Source organism: Humulus lupulus, chromosome 2 (assembly GCF_963169125.1).
Source record: "Humulus lupulus chromosome 2, drHumLupu1.1, whole genome shotgun sequence".
Lineage (NCBI taxonomy): Eukaryota > Viridiplantae > Streptophyta > Magnoliopsida > Rosales > Cannabaceae > Humulus > Humulus lupulus.
The window spans coordinates 278244699-278263038 of record NC_084794.1 but is presented as its reverse complement, the minus strand read 5'-3'; positions in this window follow the sequence as shown (position 1 = coordinate 278263038).

Sequence of the window (18340 nt, the reverse complement as noted above, 5' to 3'; positions counted from 1 at the left end):
TATCTAACTAGCTAAGTAAAGTTCTTGGACTCTACACCTAACAAAAGTATATGAAAACATAATTAGCTAGACTTATTAGTCAAATAAATAAAGTTAAATAATCTAAATTTGTACAATGATACATGTAGAGTCCAAGAACTTTACTTAGCTAGTTAGATAGTAGTATAATAGTAATAATAGTATTATCTTTATAACTGTGGTTTTTTGGTTCAGACCGGGATTTATTTGGACACTCACAGTAGTACTTGTATATTTTCTAAGTTTAACCTATAGTTTAGGAATATTAATTTTAACGTAAGGTTTGATTAATATGACTGATATTGAGGATAATATTTACTATACTATACGGTTTAGATAAGAACCAATAAGATAATAGCACATGTTATGTATAGGTTTATTAATGATTAAGTATTTTGAGGATTAAATTTATTAAGGGTAAAATTTGAATACTCTAAGGTCAATCAGCAGCTTTGAAAACGTTAAAGGGCTTAGTCAAGGCTGTTTACTCAATTCAAATTAAGCTAAAAATGTGTAATTTCGTGTTTAAATATTCAGCGTATGTCGATATATCGCAGCTATAGGGGGCGATATATAGCAGTACGAAGATACGAAAAACACAAAACGATGCACGATTGCCTCGGGCATAATGGTCCAGGCGATATATCGCCTATAGGGGGCGATATATCGCCTCCCTCAGCATATTTTGAAAGTCTTCAAAAACGTTTTCCATTCAAACCTTCAACCTCTTGATAAGTCCAGCACCTTTTTGAACGAGTCTTCAGCCTCTGCTGAACGATAATTCAAATTATTTTCACTTAAAAAGCCATTATTTTTTATTCAAGTTAAATGAGATCTTTTCATTCCTAAACTCTATAAATAGGACCTAGTACCCAGCCATTTATTCATCTATTACTCTATGTTTAGAGGCTGCAAGTTGCTAGGTGAGTGTGAGAGTGTAAACACTTGGGTTGGGAATTATAAGCTTGATCATTATAAGTTTATCAAACACTTAGGGAAGTGAGGTTTATTCACATTTCGGTTCAAGGTTTAGATTGGTCATATAAGTCTTCAAGGTATTTCCAAACTCTAGTCCATTTTTGTATTATGTTCTTTAAAAATTCTCATAGTCTTCTACTCATTCTAACCTTATTCTTATTCTTGGTTAGGAAATCCAAGTTCTTAAGCACAAGGTTTTTGGTAATATATATTTTGATAAGTATAGTTCCTTCTACACTTTCATCCCTTTTCTTCAATATACTCACCATATTTTAAATGGTTTTAGGAGTGTTCCAAGGTCCCAAATCAGTCCTCATATCCCGGTTATTTTGGTAAGGAAAATAGGATAGGATTTATGTGTTATATGATTTTATATGTTATCTTATGACTTTGTGTTATGAAATATGATATGTTAAGTATGCTTGTAGACTTGGGCATATAACCTATACAACTAACAAGCCCCAAATATATTATGGGCATATGACTTGCTTAGCTAGCAAGACCCCACTAATCTAATGGGCATATGACTTGTTTAGTTTATGGGACCCCAAGTACTAATGGCCATTATAGTATGTATGTGACATAAGTGTTATGGTATGTTTTTATGTTGCATTATGAATTTTTATGTATATGGCTATATGTTAGATTTTCCTTGCTGGGCATTAGGCTCACTCCTTTTAGTTTATATGTGCAGGAAAATAGTTCTAATGGCAGGAAAGGTTCTTGGAAGCTTGGGGAACATGTATTGAGGCGGAATGGATTCAAAGAACCGAGAGTTTCGATTTGAGGATGTAGTTTTTGTTTCTTATGGTTTTTATATGTATTTTTCTGCATTTTGTTATGTAATCTCTTTTTAATTATCATTATGTCATGTTTTGATTATAAAACAATGGGATCCCATATCCTAACTTCAATTTTATATAAGTTTGACTTTTGTTATTTTTTTTAAGTTTTAATAAAGTTATGATCTTGTCACTTGTACGTGTTATTAAGAATTAGTGTTTATGTATAGTTTTCGTTAATGGTCGAAAAGTCTAGAGTAGTTGGGTCATTACAATACCTAATGTAAGAGGCTATAATAGTTTGACCAATTTTTTCACCTCTAACGAACTCAAGTATGTCGCTCTTCAATATATACAAGCCTGACATATCCATAGTGAATACATCATAGTCAATGCATGCATTTACACACTCACCGTCAGGCCACTTTGATACTATATTATAAATTTCTCTCAAGTAAGGTGGTAACTGAAGCTCTTGTTGAACCTCTTGTGTTAGAGGTTCTTATGGACGTCTTAAACGTTCTCTTCGTTGTTGGGCTTCAGGTCCTAATGGTTGCTTTGATTTTCCTTTGGCTCTTAAACCATCCTATAAACATATAAATAATCAATTAATGAACATATAAATTGTAAAATAAAAAATTAATAAATATAATATAAGCACGATATTATATGTTCATCCCAATCAGAAAATATAACTAAATTTCTAGGCCACGCTATTGGAACATTAACAACTTGAAAAACTGTAAAAGTCTCAATGTGAGGAATTGGGTTAGGGAGTCTAGCCAGTTCCTTAAGAGTGTATTTGATCACCACATGATAATTTGTGTCTCCTAGTGGTACGCAATGGAGATTAGTTTTCCCAGTCTCAAAAACGACTCCCAAGGCAACAATATTTTCAAGTCACTTAACAGCTAAACGATATTTACGTTCCTATAATACAAAATATACATGTTATACATATAAGTGATGATGTAATAGTAAGAAAGGTTAATATTCTTTATCTAAACAATTATTACCAGTATAGAAGGCGTTTCATAGAAAGGTGGTTCTTGTAGAGGTGGGTCGGGTACATAATAGTCCACTCCTGCTACCTCATCCATAGGAGGTTGTGTAGGTGGGTTTGATACGTTAAAGTCCCCTCTTTCTACGTCATGAGTAGTAGATTGTGGTGGGTCTGGTACGTCAGTCCCCTCAAATGGTACTCCCGATGGATTCGAACAAGATCCATGCCAACTTTGCTGGTCTTTGTTAGCTTCAATCAACTTATTGATAAGTTCTTCTTGTTTACGATATCGTTCATCCATTTCATGATATTTTTCTTCTTGTTGACGATTAAGGTGTTCATCTTGTTCGCGAAGACGTTGCTCAAAATCATCTTTTTGGTTCTCTTCCGTTTTCCTTGACGTTGGCCTCGGAGTGTCAAAGAATTGTGTGGGAGTCACAACTAGACCTAAACCACGAAAACGCCCTCAGGCCTCAGGGGTGCCCAACGCCATTGTCAACACATCATTAGGGCCATTAGGCTCCCATTTACCTTCTGTTTAGAGTTGTCGGTAATGATCCTGTGAAATGAGATACATTAGATAATAATATTCATCCTTTGTCAATGAGTATTAGTATTGACAACCACGAAACATATAATTATACACTTACAATTCTCTTTTGTATCTCTGTTGCACCCCCAACAAGCTCTCCTTTCTTGTTCTTCCTAGCTAAGGCCCACAAATCAGCCCTATCTAATTCAAACACTTGGTTCCCGAGAACCTCTCGAGCACGCTAATATACTCCTCTACAGAGTTTGTGGTTGTATTCATTCTTTGCTCGTAAAGCTTGCATCTTCTCTCTTATAATTTTCCAATCATTACTGAATCTCTTATTAACAAAATCAAGCCAAACTTCTGGGGAGATAATAGACTCATATCCTCTAGGTCTTCGAGGAGGGAACTCATTTGGAAATTTTTCCATTTGGTCAACAAAGAATCTTTTGGTTAGATAAGTTCTCCAACTTCTAAATCGCCTAGCTGCTTTAGACAACAATCCTTTTTTGTGTGTATGGTCTAACCCAAATGTTTCCTACAAGTTTAAAATGTGAAGCATATTATAAAAATTTTACTTGCACTTCTGGATTTCCATAATATACACCAATCTTGCAAAGTCATGAGCTTCTAAGTTAAATTAGTACTTAAAACTATGAAGTAGCTGAAAGTTGAATAAGATAATAATGAATAAAGGTAAAAGAATATATGACTTGTAAGTGGGAAACAAACATAACCAAACAAACTCAGAATAATAAAGTTAAATAATTATATACATATATATTTATATTGATTTGGCTGGCAGCCGTCACTTTAAAGCTCATCAGCTATTTTAATTTATGTGCATGTGCTGATTAGATATATGTGCATGGTCTAATTCTTGTTTTCACGCTCTAAAAAAGTTTTAAGGGAAAAAACTGTAATGATATTAAACGTATGTATGAAATCAGTATAACTTTGTATCGGTTGATTCTTCACTTGAAAGTATTTATCTACTATTGAAAACAAAAAAATCTAGTAGTTTACATATCTTCATTATCTCCCATATTTGTCTTTTCTTTTCTTGAGGTATTGCTGCCCAATCTATATACTCTATTGATATAGTTGTTCGTACAACAGACCCTAGCTTTGATGCCAAGTCTACCCTCCCGTCACCGATTGCTTGACCAAACTCATTATACTCAACCTTAACTTGCTTCCCTTCACTTCTCAATTTGCTAATTTTTTTCAAAAAGGATTGCCCCTACTCGGTATATCACCCTCCTCCATATGCTCTTCTTCTGTAACCTCCTCTTCATTTTCCTCCTCATTGGAATCATCAGCCAAAGGATCATATGAAGACATTTGTGATTAAAAAATGAAATAAATGAATTAATAAACAAACAAATAATAATGCTCTCTTCAAACAAGAACAACTTATAAATGTCACAACAAACTCATACCTCAAATCTTATAAATCAATCCATATACCTCCTCCATTTTCACGACAACAAGAACTATCACCATCAATTCGATCATCATTTTCAAATAAAGTGTATGTGACATGTTGTCCAACAAGAGGTATATCGTGCAAATCACTGTCATTACTATTCCAATTTCTTGATTGTGTTGTGAGCACGACAGACCACTGTTTATTTGCTGGATCATCCACATAAAATACTTGTGTGGCTTGGGTAGCAATTATGAATCAATCAGTTTTGTGCCCTAATAGATTTAGATTTACTAATGTGAAACCTAAATCTTCTTTTTTGACTCCACTATCACTCTTCACCCAATCACAAAAGAAAATAGGTACTTGAGTTATGATATAGTATAACTCCCATATTTCTTTAATTACACCATAAAAAGACATCACATTCAATAGGATTTCGGTCTTTCGATGTAGATACTTAGAAAGTTGTAGCAATAAGATTAACACCACTATTTTGTGTGTTTCTATTTTTATCACGCTCCATAGTAGTAAACTTAGTACCATTCATCGTATATGATGAAAATTTAGTGATATTAAGAGAAGGACCTCGACAAATCCACTTAATAATGTCTGACACATTATTTGATGGGTTTCTCTAATCATTCACAACCAATTGAAAAAAAAACATTTATCAAAAAAACATACAAAACAAACAAACATTAAACTAAACTCAAGAAATATTGAAAATAAAATACCTTCTGCTCTAGCCAACTACTAAAAGTACGATAATGTTCGTCTTGTAACAATTTTTTGTTCTTAGACCTAGATGGAAATTTTGTCTTGATCTAGTTGAAATGTTGTATAAACACAAATTTACGTGTTATTAGTAAGATAATTGTGATATCTTACAACATACACAATACATGCATTATATGAAGATAAACTTACTCAATGTAAGGTTGAATTTTATTAGTATTCTGTAACACAAGACGATGTGCTTCATTTAGTTAATCTCACGTAACTGTGCATACAACACTACCTCGATGACTCTGAATGTCAGCATTAATTACTTCATTAAGCCTAATTCTTTGTACACCAGACATGTATTCAAAACAAAATTTAATTGCCTCTTCAACAATATAACATTCAATGATGCACCTTTCGGGCCGACTTCTATTCCTTACATATCCTTTAAGAATCTTCATATATCTCTCAAATGGATACATCCATCTGAAGTAAACTGGATCAAAAAATTGTACCTCTCTAACTAAGTGGACAGTGAGATGAATCATTATATCAAAGAAGGCAGGTGGGAAGAAATGCTCCAGTATACATAAAATATAAGCGATTTCATGTTGTAGCTTGTCTAGCGTATACACATCAATCTCCTTGGAACAAAGTGACTTGAAAAACAACACAACCTTGTGATTATCTCTCGAACGTTTTTAGGTAAAACTGATCGAATAGCTATTGGTAGTAAATGTTGCATTAGAATATGACAATCATGATATTTCATGCCAGTAAAAGGACAAGTTTTCAAGTCTACAAATGACCTTATATTTGAACAATATCTGTCAGGGACTTTTATATTAAACAAACTTTTATAACTTCCATTTTTTCATCTTTAGTCAATGTGTAACAAGCAGGTGGAAAAAATGTCCGACCATTGCCTGGCTTTGGAGCTAATTCATTACATATTTTCATTGCAGTCAAGTCTTCTCTCGCCTTAATTCCATCCTTACTCTTTCCAGAAATATTCAACAAAGTTCTAATCAAACTATCACATACATTTTTCTCTACGTGCATGACCTCTAAATTATGACGCACATGTAAAAGTTCCCAATATTCAAGCTCAAAAAATATCAACTTCTTTTTGTAACAACTTTTTGGTTCCTCCACAACCTTCGCCTTTCCATGACCCTTCCACTTCTTAACTATACGTACTTTAGACTTCCCCATCATGAAAAATATTTTAGACATCTTCTCGAGTAATTGGTTTCCACTTAAAGGTCGGGGAGCCTCCCCAAACTCTTGTTCACCATTAAATGCCTTCTTCCAAGTTCGAAGTATATGACTACTATTCAATAACTTCTTGTGTCCCATATAACAAAATTTACGGGATTGTTTCAAGTACTGAGAGCATGTTTCTTCTTCACAAATGGGACAAGCTTTATAGCTTTTCACACTAAAACCTGATAAATTTCCATCAGCGACACCAATCCGACCCGGGTCATCCAAGTCGGGAAAAATCTGCCGGCTGATGTTCGGGCCGCCATCATCGCCCAAGTTAAGGAGAACCAGTATATCTTGGCCTGGTCTCACTCGGACATGACGGGGATCGACCGCAACATCATATGCAACGCATTGAGTATTGACCCAAACGCGACCCTGGTCCGCCAAACACGCAAGCCTTTGGGGACGGAGAGGGCCGAGGCCCTTAAGCTGGAAGTTGAGAAGCTGTCTTCAATCAACTTCATACGCGAGGTTGTAAGCCCCGTGTGGCTGGCCAATCCCGTTCTGGTGCCGAAACCAAACGGGACATGGAGAATGTGCATCGACTTCACTGATCTCAATAAAGCTTGTCCGAAGGATTGTTTCCCGCTGCCCAAGATCGACCAAATGGTTGATGCTACGTCCGGGTACGAGATCTTAAGCTTCATGGATGCTTACTCCGGCTACAATCAGATCTCTATGCATGTGGTAGATCAGGAGCACACCAGTTTCCAAACCGACAAAGGGGTATACTGCTACATAGTCATGCCCTTCAGACTGAAAAACGCCGGGGCAACCTATCAAAGGCTTGTCAATCGAATGTTCCGGGCCCAGCTAGGATGAATCATGGAAGTCTATATCGATGACATGGTGGTCAAGTCCAAGACATCTAGGAAGAATTCGGACGACCTGGCTGAAGCTTTCGCAGTTATTTGGAAGTACAGGATGAACCTGAATCCCAAGAAGTGCACTTTTGGCGTGGCCTCCGAGAAGTTCTTGGGCTTCATAGTGAGCTTCCGGGGAATAGAGGCCAATCTGGATAAGATTAAGGCACTGATTGATATGCCCTCTCACTGGAGCATAAGGACGTGCAAAGCCTAACCGGGCATATAACCGCCTTAAGCCGTTTCGTTTCCAAAGCTACGGACAAGTGCATCCCGTCTTTAACGTCCTTCGCGGAAGCCAGCTGTTCGAATGGTCAGTTGAGTGCGAAGAAACCTTTTGTAAACTGAAAGAACACCTAGCCCTAGCTCCAATCCTGGCAAAGCTGGTGGACGGGGAGCCTCTATACCTCTATCTGGCAGTGACCGTGCATGCGATCAGCGCCGCGCTGGTATAGGAGGAGGAAAGGACGCAGCTCCCGGTGTACTACGTTAGTAAGCGATTGTTCGACGCTGAGTCTAGGTATCCACTAATCGAGAAGCTGACCTTTTGCCTGCTGATGGCATCTCGGAAGCTCCGGCCTTATTTCCAGGCCCACGCCATAAAGGTCCTGACCATCCACCCCCTGCGGCAAGTGTTACAGAAGCCCGAGTCCTCAGGAAGACTCCTAAAGTGGGCCATGGAACTAAGTCAGTTCGATATATCTTACGTCCCTAGAGTGTCCATCAAGGGGCAAGCCCTGGCCGATTTCATCGTTGAGTGTTCTGGGGTATCTTAGGAAGATGCTGATCCCGAGGTCCCCGCGGCGACCGTATGGAAGGTCTTCGTGGATAGGGCCTTGAATGAGAACGGTGCCGGGGCCGGGATCATCTTGGTATCACCACAGGGACACCAGTTACAAAATTCCCTTGGTTTCTAGTTCAAGGCATCGCACAACGAAGCAGAGCATGAAGCTTTCTTAGCCGAGCTGCGTTTGGCCCAAGAAGTAGGGGCAGCGAACTTGGAAATCTATAGCGATTCCCAGCTGTTTGTCAGGAAAATCTCGGGGGAATATCAAACTAAAGGATAAAGAATGGCGACTTATGTAAACCAGAAGAGAGAGATGCTGCAGGCGTTCACAAAGCACTCCATCCGCCAGATCCCCAGATAGCAAAATGTCTTCGCGGACACACTAGCAAAGCTGGCCACCGATGCCGAAGCAGAATTGGCCAGGCTAGTCCCCGTCAACCATCTCCCTGTCCCAAGCAACAGGGCCCCCGCAGTCCACACCGTCGACCACTCCACATCTTGGATGGGACCACTTATCCGCTATCTGACAGCCGGGGAAGTGCCAGCAGACAAGGCCGTAGCCAGGAAGTTTCAATACCAGGTCCACCGATATGTCATGATGGACGGAAAACTCTATCATCGGGGGTTGTCCATGCCTTACCTCAGGTGTGTGTCCGAGACCGAGCTAAGCACCATCATGCATGAAGTGCATGAAGGCTTTTGCGGAGATCATACAGGCAGGCCCAGTCTATCCAAAAAGATCCTGCGCCAAGGATACTTCTGGCCGACCATGAAAAAAGATTGTATCGATTACGTCCATAAATGCGAACAGTGCCAGAGATACGCAAAGGTCCCACGGGCCCCCCCCGACAGAAATAACCTTGATGACTAACCCTTGGCCCTTCGCGGTGTGGGGGGTCGATTTAGTAGGATCACTCCCAACCGGGAAAGGAGGAGTGAAGTATGCCATCGTGGTCGTGGTCTACTACACCAAGTGGGTTGAGGCAGAGCCCATGAACACAATCACTTCGAAGAAGGCCTTGGATTTTGTCATCAACAACATAGTGTGTCGGTGCAGCCTCCCCTACAAAATTGTATCTAATAACGGGAAGCAGTTCGACAGCGCCTATTTCACAGATTTTTGTGAGAGACATGGTATCATAAAGAGCTTCTCTGCGGTCACCAGGCCCCAAGCAAATGGTCAGGCAGAAGCCATGAATAAAATCCTAAAAGGGACGCTGAAGAAAAAGCTCCAGGCCTGCAAGAGCAAATTGCCCGAAGAGCTGTCCCGCGTGATGTGGGCTTACTAGACGACCGAGAGGACATCAACCGGCCACACTCCTTACTCCATGGTCTATGGATGCGAAGCCGTCATCCCCATCGAAATGTCCATCCCGTCTCACAAAAGAGACACGTATGACCCCGTCCAGAACCACGTCTTACTCCAGGAATCGCTGGATCTCATGGAGGAGATCCGGGAGGAGTCGCAAGTGTAGCTGAAGATATACCAAGGGAAGATCGCACGACATTTCAACTCCAAAGTAAAAAGCCAAAAGTTTGGAACTGGTGACTTGGTCTTGTGAAGAGTCTTCCTTGCTACTTAAGATCCGGGAGTAGGGGCTCTGGGCCCGAATTGGCAAGGGTCGTACGAAATCCAGCATGAAGTGTGCCCCGGGACATACCGCTTGAAGCGACTCGATGACTCGGAAGTCCCACAAGCCTAGAACGCGGAAGATCTCCGTCAATACTATCAGTAATCAGGAGAGCGTGTTCCAATTTTGTATTTTCATTGTAAACAATGTATGCCTCAGGGCGACCCCCTTCGAATAATAAAAATGGCGTGTACAAAACATAATAAAGAAATATTGTCGAACAATGAGAATCTTCCTCAAGTGACCCAAGACCAGTCTCCGCTCACTTGCGGGGGGTATCCCGGGTATGAGCAAATACCCGGCAGGGCACAAGCTAAGGCTAGTCCTGGCTCTGTCCAACGATGTCCAGGTGATACAAACCCCGTGGGACTAAGCCCAAGGCTGGTCCTACCCCGGAGGAGCAATGTTCGAGGGTATAAAGTAAAGAGGACCGAGCCCAAGGCTGGTCCCACCCCGGACGAGCGATGTCCGGGGGTATACATTAAAGAGGACCAAGCCCGAGGGTGGTCCCACCCTGGACGAGCGATGTCCGGGGGGTATAAATTAAAGGGACCAAGCCCAAGGCCGTTCCCACCCCGGACGAATGATGTCTGGGGGCATACATTAAAGAGGACCATGCCCAAGGCTGGTCCCACCCCGGACGAGCGATGTCCAGGGGTATAAAGTAAAGAGGACCGAGCCCAAGGCTAGTCCCACCCCGGACGAGCGATGTCCGGGGCTATACATTAAAGAGGACCAAGCCTAAGGCTGGTCCCACCCTGGATGAGCGATGTCCAGGGGTATAAATTAAAGGGACCAAGCCTAAGGCCGGTCCCACCCCGGACGAACGATGTCCGGGGGTATACATTAAAGAGGACCAAGCCCAAGGTTGGTCCCACCCCGGACGAGCGATGTCCGGGGGTATAAAGTAAAGAGGACCGAGCCCAAGGCTGGTCCCACTCCAGACGAACGATGTCCGAGGGTGTAAGTTAAAAGGACCGAGCCTAAGGCTGGTCCCACTCCGGACGAGTGATGTCCGGGAGAGAGAAGAATCCGGTATGCCCCAGGGAAAAGCCGTGACCTACAACTGGTAAAGGGATAATAAGGTTCCAAAATAAACTATTTCAGCCACGATTAGCCTGGACCGTTGGAGCCGGGATTGGAAACTCGACAAGTTAGTCAGTTGGTCTAGTCCAGGCCATTGGAACCGGGACCAAACCCTCTGAATCAGTCATACACGGTAATAAAATAAAATTTCTACTCAAGGAATAACAAAAAAAAAACATATAGATACCGGAGAATGTAATACAACGTGTTTTGGACGCATATGCATCCGGAAAAGTTTTTACAAATTAACAAAAAGATAGAGAAGAGACAAGGTGAAGATCCGGGCCTACCCTTCATCCCCCAGAAGCTCCGCGTCTTCCTTTTCCTTGGCCTCGAACTAGGCCCTCTTCGATTCCGGATCGGGGAAGACCAGGAGGTTCATGCTCTTGTCCTTACGCCAAGCCATGTAAATGGCCTCCTCGAAGGTGACCTCCAGCATGTCGTCTGCCTCCTCCTTCTTGCGGTGGGCCTCTTCGTGCGCCGTCTTCTCCTCGCGGAGAGAATCGTCCAGTTCACGGACCCGTGCAGTCAAGGTCTGGATCTCCTCCTTGTCCTGGGCAGACTGAGCCGCGGCCGCCTCTAGAAGGGTTGCCCTCTCATTGGCCTCGTTTCCCTTCCGGGACAAAGCCTCTTCCAGCCCGACCTTGACACAGTCGAACTCCTCACGGTCCGCCCGAGCCTAGGCCGTCTCCCTGGCAAGGGCCTCCTTGGCGGCCTCCCTTTGGTTCACGGCCGCCTCCAGCTCCAGCTTAACTGTCTCCATCTTCATGGCCAATTCGTCCACCAGATCGACACTCTGATGAGACAACAAATGAACCTGGAGCAAAGAAAAGTTAGGAGAAATCCTTATTAACAAATAAGAAGAGGGAAGAAAAAGACAAGTAAAACTTACTGCGGTGGCCTGGTGACGGAGAGCCTGGGAGATAAACAACACATCCTGATTGGCTATTGTGGCGTACCAGGGGGGCTATGTCCTGCCCAAGCTTAGGACAGAAGCTCGTCTCGGCAGCTGGTCGATCCACGATCGGCTGAGGGGCGCTGAATGCCGCCAGACACTCCGCGAACTCGACGTGACGGCGGATCGTCAGGGCCTTGTATGTTTCGTCTCTCCAGCCCTGACCATTCTCCCAGGTTCGGTTAATCAGCCGGGACTGCTCATCCCGCACAACGTCTTCCCCCTCCACGAGTAGTGCCAGACGTATGGGGAGAACCGGCAGTGCGGGAATCTCTTTCACGGCAAGCCGACTCTCGCTGTGCAACTCGTCAGCCGAGCTAGTCCGCCTCGTCTGGGGCCTCTTCTTCCCAGTGTTGGCCTCCTCAACGCCAACGTCCAGAACCCTTTTCCCAGAACTTTGTATGGCCGCTGCACCTGTCTCCAAGTCAATCACTAGGTGTTGGGTGGAGCCGAAGATTGCAGCCGGGTCCACGGCCTGAATGGGGACCACGTCAAGGGCTCCTCCGCTGGGTCGAAGTTCTGCCCCGGGCGCTTCCTTGTTGAGGTTTGGGTCCGGGTCGTCGCCTCGTTTGCCATTCTGGCAGCTTTCCTGACTGCTATGTCCTTGAGGAGTTGTCTCATTTCACTTGCGGGGGTAGACATGCCGGAGTCTCTTGTAAAAGCACAGAAAAGAGAATTAGTATGGAAAACCAAAAGAAATAACATCAAAACTAATAATGACCCGGGACGAACCCTCATCTATGCCGCAGGCGTGACTCAACTCCTCTAAAGCAAAGGAATGGACTTGATCCCCCATGTCGTCCGAGTTCAGGAAATTCCCGTACTGAAGGAACCCTGATAAGAACATAAGAACATCCGAGCCTACGGGGACGGGAGACGAAGGTCTCATCTCCCTGTCAGCCCCGAACGTGGGGCCTCAGAGTACTAGCCTATACCTAGCTAAGTCCCCGACTTGGGGAGTATAAGTCCAGATTAAAGGGGAGTTACCTCGCCCCAATACACTAGCCCCGGGAGTCCCCGTGTTCGGTAGGGCGTCCTCGAAGAGCTCCTCCGAAGTGGCCGCCTCCGTCTGGGCCTGGTCCCTTTTTCGCTTGGCCACATCAGCTCGCGCCGCCTTCTCCACTTCTGCAATGTGGTCCAAGGCTAGCTGTTCCCTGATGGCGACATTCTTCTCCCACTGGATTCCCCGAAGGTTCGGAATGAAAATAGTTTGGGTGGCCGCGAGAATCCCGACCAGTCGGAGGTTTTCCATGGTGACGTAGCCTCCTACGTCCAGGTCCTTCGCGCTCATCCCGAAGTAAAACTTCCTCCGTTCCATAATGAACGGGGTGAGGGGAGTTTGAGCGAAAGGTCTTGCCACCCAGAGGAAGATGATGAGAAACGAAGAAAAAAAAAGAAAAAATAAAACAAAAAGGGGACAAGGTTCGGGGAGACACTTACCCACTCGCTGGAAGTCCAGCAGCAGCGTGGGGTTCTTCTCCACGAGGAACCCGAACGTCATAATCCAGTAGTGACGGACGTCCGGGGGATGCTTCCAAGAGCTGGTGGGAGCGGGATAGCTACCTCGCGGCTTCAGTCTTTAGAAGTCGTCCAAGGTTCTGTCCTTGGCATTGTCCTGCGGCTCCATCTTGTAGAAATACAAGATTTCTGCAGGGGTCGGCTCAGCGATCTCCTTCGCGATGCAGAACACTCGCCATCCCGCGAGTAATCGGTACGCTTGTGGCAGGAGCTGGAACGGTGCGATCCCCACATACGTCAGGAACCGCACGAAGTAATCGTGAAGCAGGAGTGTGGCTCCCGCACTGATATGGCCGGCGCTCCAGGCCCCGAACCCTTCTATGGACGTGTACGCCCGCTCCTCGATCCTGGCCATGCGGTTGTGGAATAGTCCAGGAGTGGAATCTTTGCCCAAGCGCTTCTCCAGGATCTACATCATCTAGTAGTTCCGAAACAAGTTGGCCACCACGTCCATCTCCCATCTGTTGCCCTTGGGGTTCTGGGACCCGGAGAGGACAACGAGGGCCCTGTTGACTTCTTCCTCAGAGTGAAGGGTGACGCCCGTTGCCATAGTTGATGATCTGGGAACAAAGAAAAGAAGCCAAGTAGTCAGTACCTAAACCCAAGAAAGTCGGTCAAGGTACGGAGGGTCTCCTAAGGACTGCTTGGAGTCCCCTCTGGATCGGGTCCGAGATCACCAAGGAACCACGAGACCCAGATTGGGAACGGAAAAAAGGCTACTAAGTAGGTTCCACCATCTGTCCGGGAAGCATCTAGACCCGGAGCAACCCTGACCAGGCGGCCTTCCTAACAGTGCTCCTAAGTGTAATTAGATTCTAGCAGCCTAAGCATACGAATTAAAAGAACAACCTAAGTTAATATATTCATCAAGAAGGTCAGAAGGACTTACTGTGAATTGTTGGCCGTTGAAGATGGTAGTTGTCCGATGGTAAGAACGACAGAACTTCATTCTTGAACTGGTGAAGTCGATTCAGCGACTCGTCGATAGGGCAGACCCAAGATGTACTCTCGGGCAGATGGGCAGACGCTGGGACAGTCGGAAATAGACGACGGTGTAGAGTAAGCAGGCGATGAAGGATGTTGTTGGAGATATCGGAAATGCAAAGCTTATTCGTTCTTGAAATGGTTCAAGAGTGTAAAAATGTCAAATGAATGTCTAAGGAGTATTTATGAAGGCCCAAATCCTGGCCTCTGATCCAACGGATAGAAATCTCCCCATCGAACGGTCCAAGATCGTGCAGGGGCATTTATGAGCACTCTAAAGCTGGATCCTCGCCATCTCAGATCTTACGGCCCAGGTGAGGCGAATGTCAAAGGTCACCCCATCCGACGGTCCACATCAGTACAGGAGCATTATTGAAGAACCCCCATGTGAATGGGATGCTTCGGGATCTGTGCTGACGCACTAGCCTAGGCCTAGCGACCTTTAAGGTGGCTAGGTGACCTTTCGAGGTCGAGATCCATCCATGTAGCAGTCGCCTGGTGACATGTGTACCCCTGCCACGAAGCGAGACCTAGGTAAACGTACCCGGACACTGGTAAATGGTCCGGGCCCAGTATACAGCCAGCATCATTGCCCTTTGTCACAGACCCACGATTCCAAGCAGGAACTGGGAAGGCAACCGTGGATTGTCCGGGAACAAGGCAAGCCTCCACCAGCCGGCCCCAGGCGAAGGCTTGGGGGGTAAATGTTATCCCCATTTCTTGTCAAGGGCCCAGGATGATGGTCCAAGCCCATGGTCTGGGCGTTCGGATATGGGCCCGGCCCAAGCCCGCATGCTATGGCCCAAGCATGATTCTGGACCCGGATGGCGTCCGGGATGGTGATCCAGGACAAATGTCCAGGAGATGTATTGACAGCTAGGATTATAGTTGAAGTATACGTAGAATGATCCCGGAGCCTGGTAACGGTTCGGGCCTATGGCAAACGAAGAGGGACAGAGGTAAACGAACCCGGATCAGGTCCTCCTAGTTTGGCAAGGAAAGGCATCTGTGACCCTGAAGCCGCCCAACGATGCGTGGGGGTTGTCCCTTCTTTTCACCTGCAGAAAAGGCCACCTCGGGATTGAACGCCGCTGTTTCAGATCTGCGCTGCCAAGTACTCTGTCTGGCTTTGTCCCCTGAATCTGCCTCGTAACTCGAAGTGCCCAGACCAAAAGCACCATTTTGTCGGGCGAAATATAGTTCTTGGGCCGCCCTATTGGGCCTTAATTATTCTTGGACCTGTGTATTTTTATCTTTTGTATTGGGCTTCTACCAGAGAAGCCAAGAGTATCCACATGGGCATGGGTCATACCCGACCCAGGTCCAGTGTTCCTATGAGCCTATAAATACAGGCGATAGAGCACTGGAAAAAGGATCTCTCTTCGACTTGTATATAGTTACTCTGTCAAAACATAGAGAGAAACTCCATTGTAAAAGACTTTCCAAGCTCTAATACAACTAACTCGTGGACTAAGGCTTATTAACGCCCCAAACACGTAAAAATCCTTTGTCAATCTTCTAAATTCCATGCATTAGTCTTTGCTAATATTCATTAGTGTAGTTTCTGAAAATCTCGGTAAACAATATATATATGATATCTTACGTTAGTACAAGTTATCATTTTGTCCAAATATGGTTCCAAATTTAAAAACATCATTCAAATCAAGGATATATATACATATAACATTAAGATTGTTTATGGCTACTATAAGTATTTCTAGACAGTAACTAAAAAAGGGAGCCAAACTCATAAATAGTGAAATTCTGTTTTTCATGATTACCAACTTAATTATTCAAATTAAATAATTAATTGTTGAACTGTTACAGAAATGATTAAACAGATACAAAGACTGTTTGAATAGAAACCATTGATGTTTAAACAGTTTGTGACCAGAAGATAAAAATGAACATAAAGTAAAGAACACACGAATTTTTACGTGGTATCCGCAATCTTTGCAGATTGCTACTAGTCCACGAGGCCACGCCTAGAGAATGAAATTTATTAGAAGAATATCTAAACGATTTCAAAACTAAATTGACTTATACAAATAAAGACTCCCTCTTGAATTTGTCGCAACTGTTGTAATCTAAACTCCTAATCAAATTTTTGAAGTGCTAAGATCTTGAACTCCCTTCAAATTATAACACTTGCACTTTTCCTCCCGAAAAGTGACTCACGAACAAGACTTCTCCCGAAGCTTGATGACCAATGTCCAAGTGTAATCAACCTGCACAATTAACACAAAGAAAACAATACAGAAGTACACTGTAATAAACCACTAAGAACTTGCTGGACTCAAGTTCTTCACATAATAAAAAGTCTCTCTAAAACTTGAAAAATATTTGGAAAATAATACACCAAGAGAGATGATAAAAAACCAGCGACCTAAGGATGATTATATACTTTTTAGAATCCCTTTCGGTCGTGGAAAAAAAATCAGAAATCAAACAGCCAATAAATGAAAAATATTCCAAAACAGGAAAGTCAGAATCTGTTCAAACAGACTCGCAATCCGTTCAAACAGATTCATTGAACCTGGACAGTTTTTCAACCCAGTTTCCTTAAATAAATAAGGAAACAATATCTACATTATCACAGCAAGTTGTACATGATTTTTGGGCAACCAAATCAGATCAACACATAAAAATAAATATCAATAATTTCCAATTCAAGAAAAAGATATTCTTTTATAGGAAAATATATATTTATTTTATTAACACATAAATAAAAATCTGAATATAGAAAGACACATTTCAACAAACACAGGAAACTACCCATTTTGAAAATACCACTCAGTATATTTCGAAAATACATTCCATAATTAATTTTGTCAATTTTATCAAATATGCCAATAAAGGATTTTACAATCTCCCCCTTTGGCAATTTGATAGACAAAATTAATCCAAAAACCTGCAACACAAATGTTAGTGATAAGTAAAGAGAAAGAACTCCCCCTCCAAACATGCATTAACTTATAACAAACATGTAAAGAAACTAGACTTAACTCCCCCTCAAAATAAGAAGGTCCAAAGTTAAACAAAACAACAAACAAACAGGTTTTTGGAAACTCTCCCCCTTTGTGTCTTTCAAAGAAGCCAAAGAAACAAGAGAGGCTCGAACAACAGCTAGTTCTGTAGCAACAGTTCCTGAATCTGGAGGAACAGATGAGAATTCAGGAGGAATGTCATCTGAGGCAAACATCAGAGATTGAGTAGCAGGGGTCTTCTTATTAGAAGAAGCTCCACGAGTTTTCACCATTTTTCCTTCCCTGAAAAGTAGCAAACACTTACAAAAAATAATGAGAGAAAAACAAAATAGAAGAAGAAGAAGTGACTTGGAGAGATCATGGGTGAGAAGAGGGTAATGGCAAGCTTTTTAAACACAACACTTACACAATTTGGACACCCACGGCAAAAAGAGGTTTCCTTTTTTTTTATTAAAAAGTTGTTTTAGTTAAACAAGAAAAGGAAACAATCTTGAAGACACACGATCTACATAAAACCTTACCCTTTTTTATGTTTTAAAAGGAAATAGATATAAAATGACAATCCAGAAAAGGTAACCAAAAAAAAAATACCCACACGTTCTTCTTATTGACCTTTTCCCCCTTTTTTTTTTAACAATTCTAAACAAGGTACAAGACAATAAAGATACAAATCATGGTATTCCAAATTGAGAAAGATGACAAAAATAAATTCCTTAGAGACAAAGAATATATTAAATCACACAAAATAAATGCATAATTTCACATAATTACTACAATGATTCGGTCCACCAT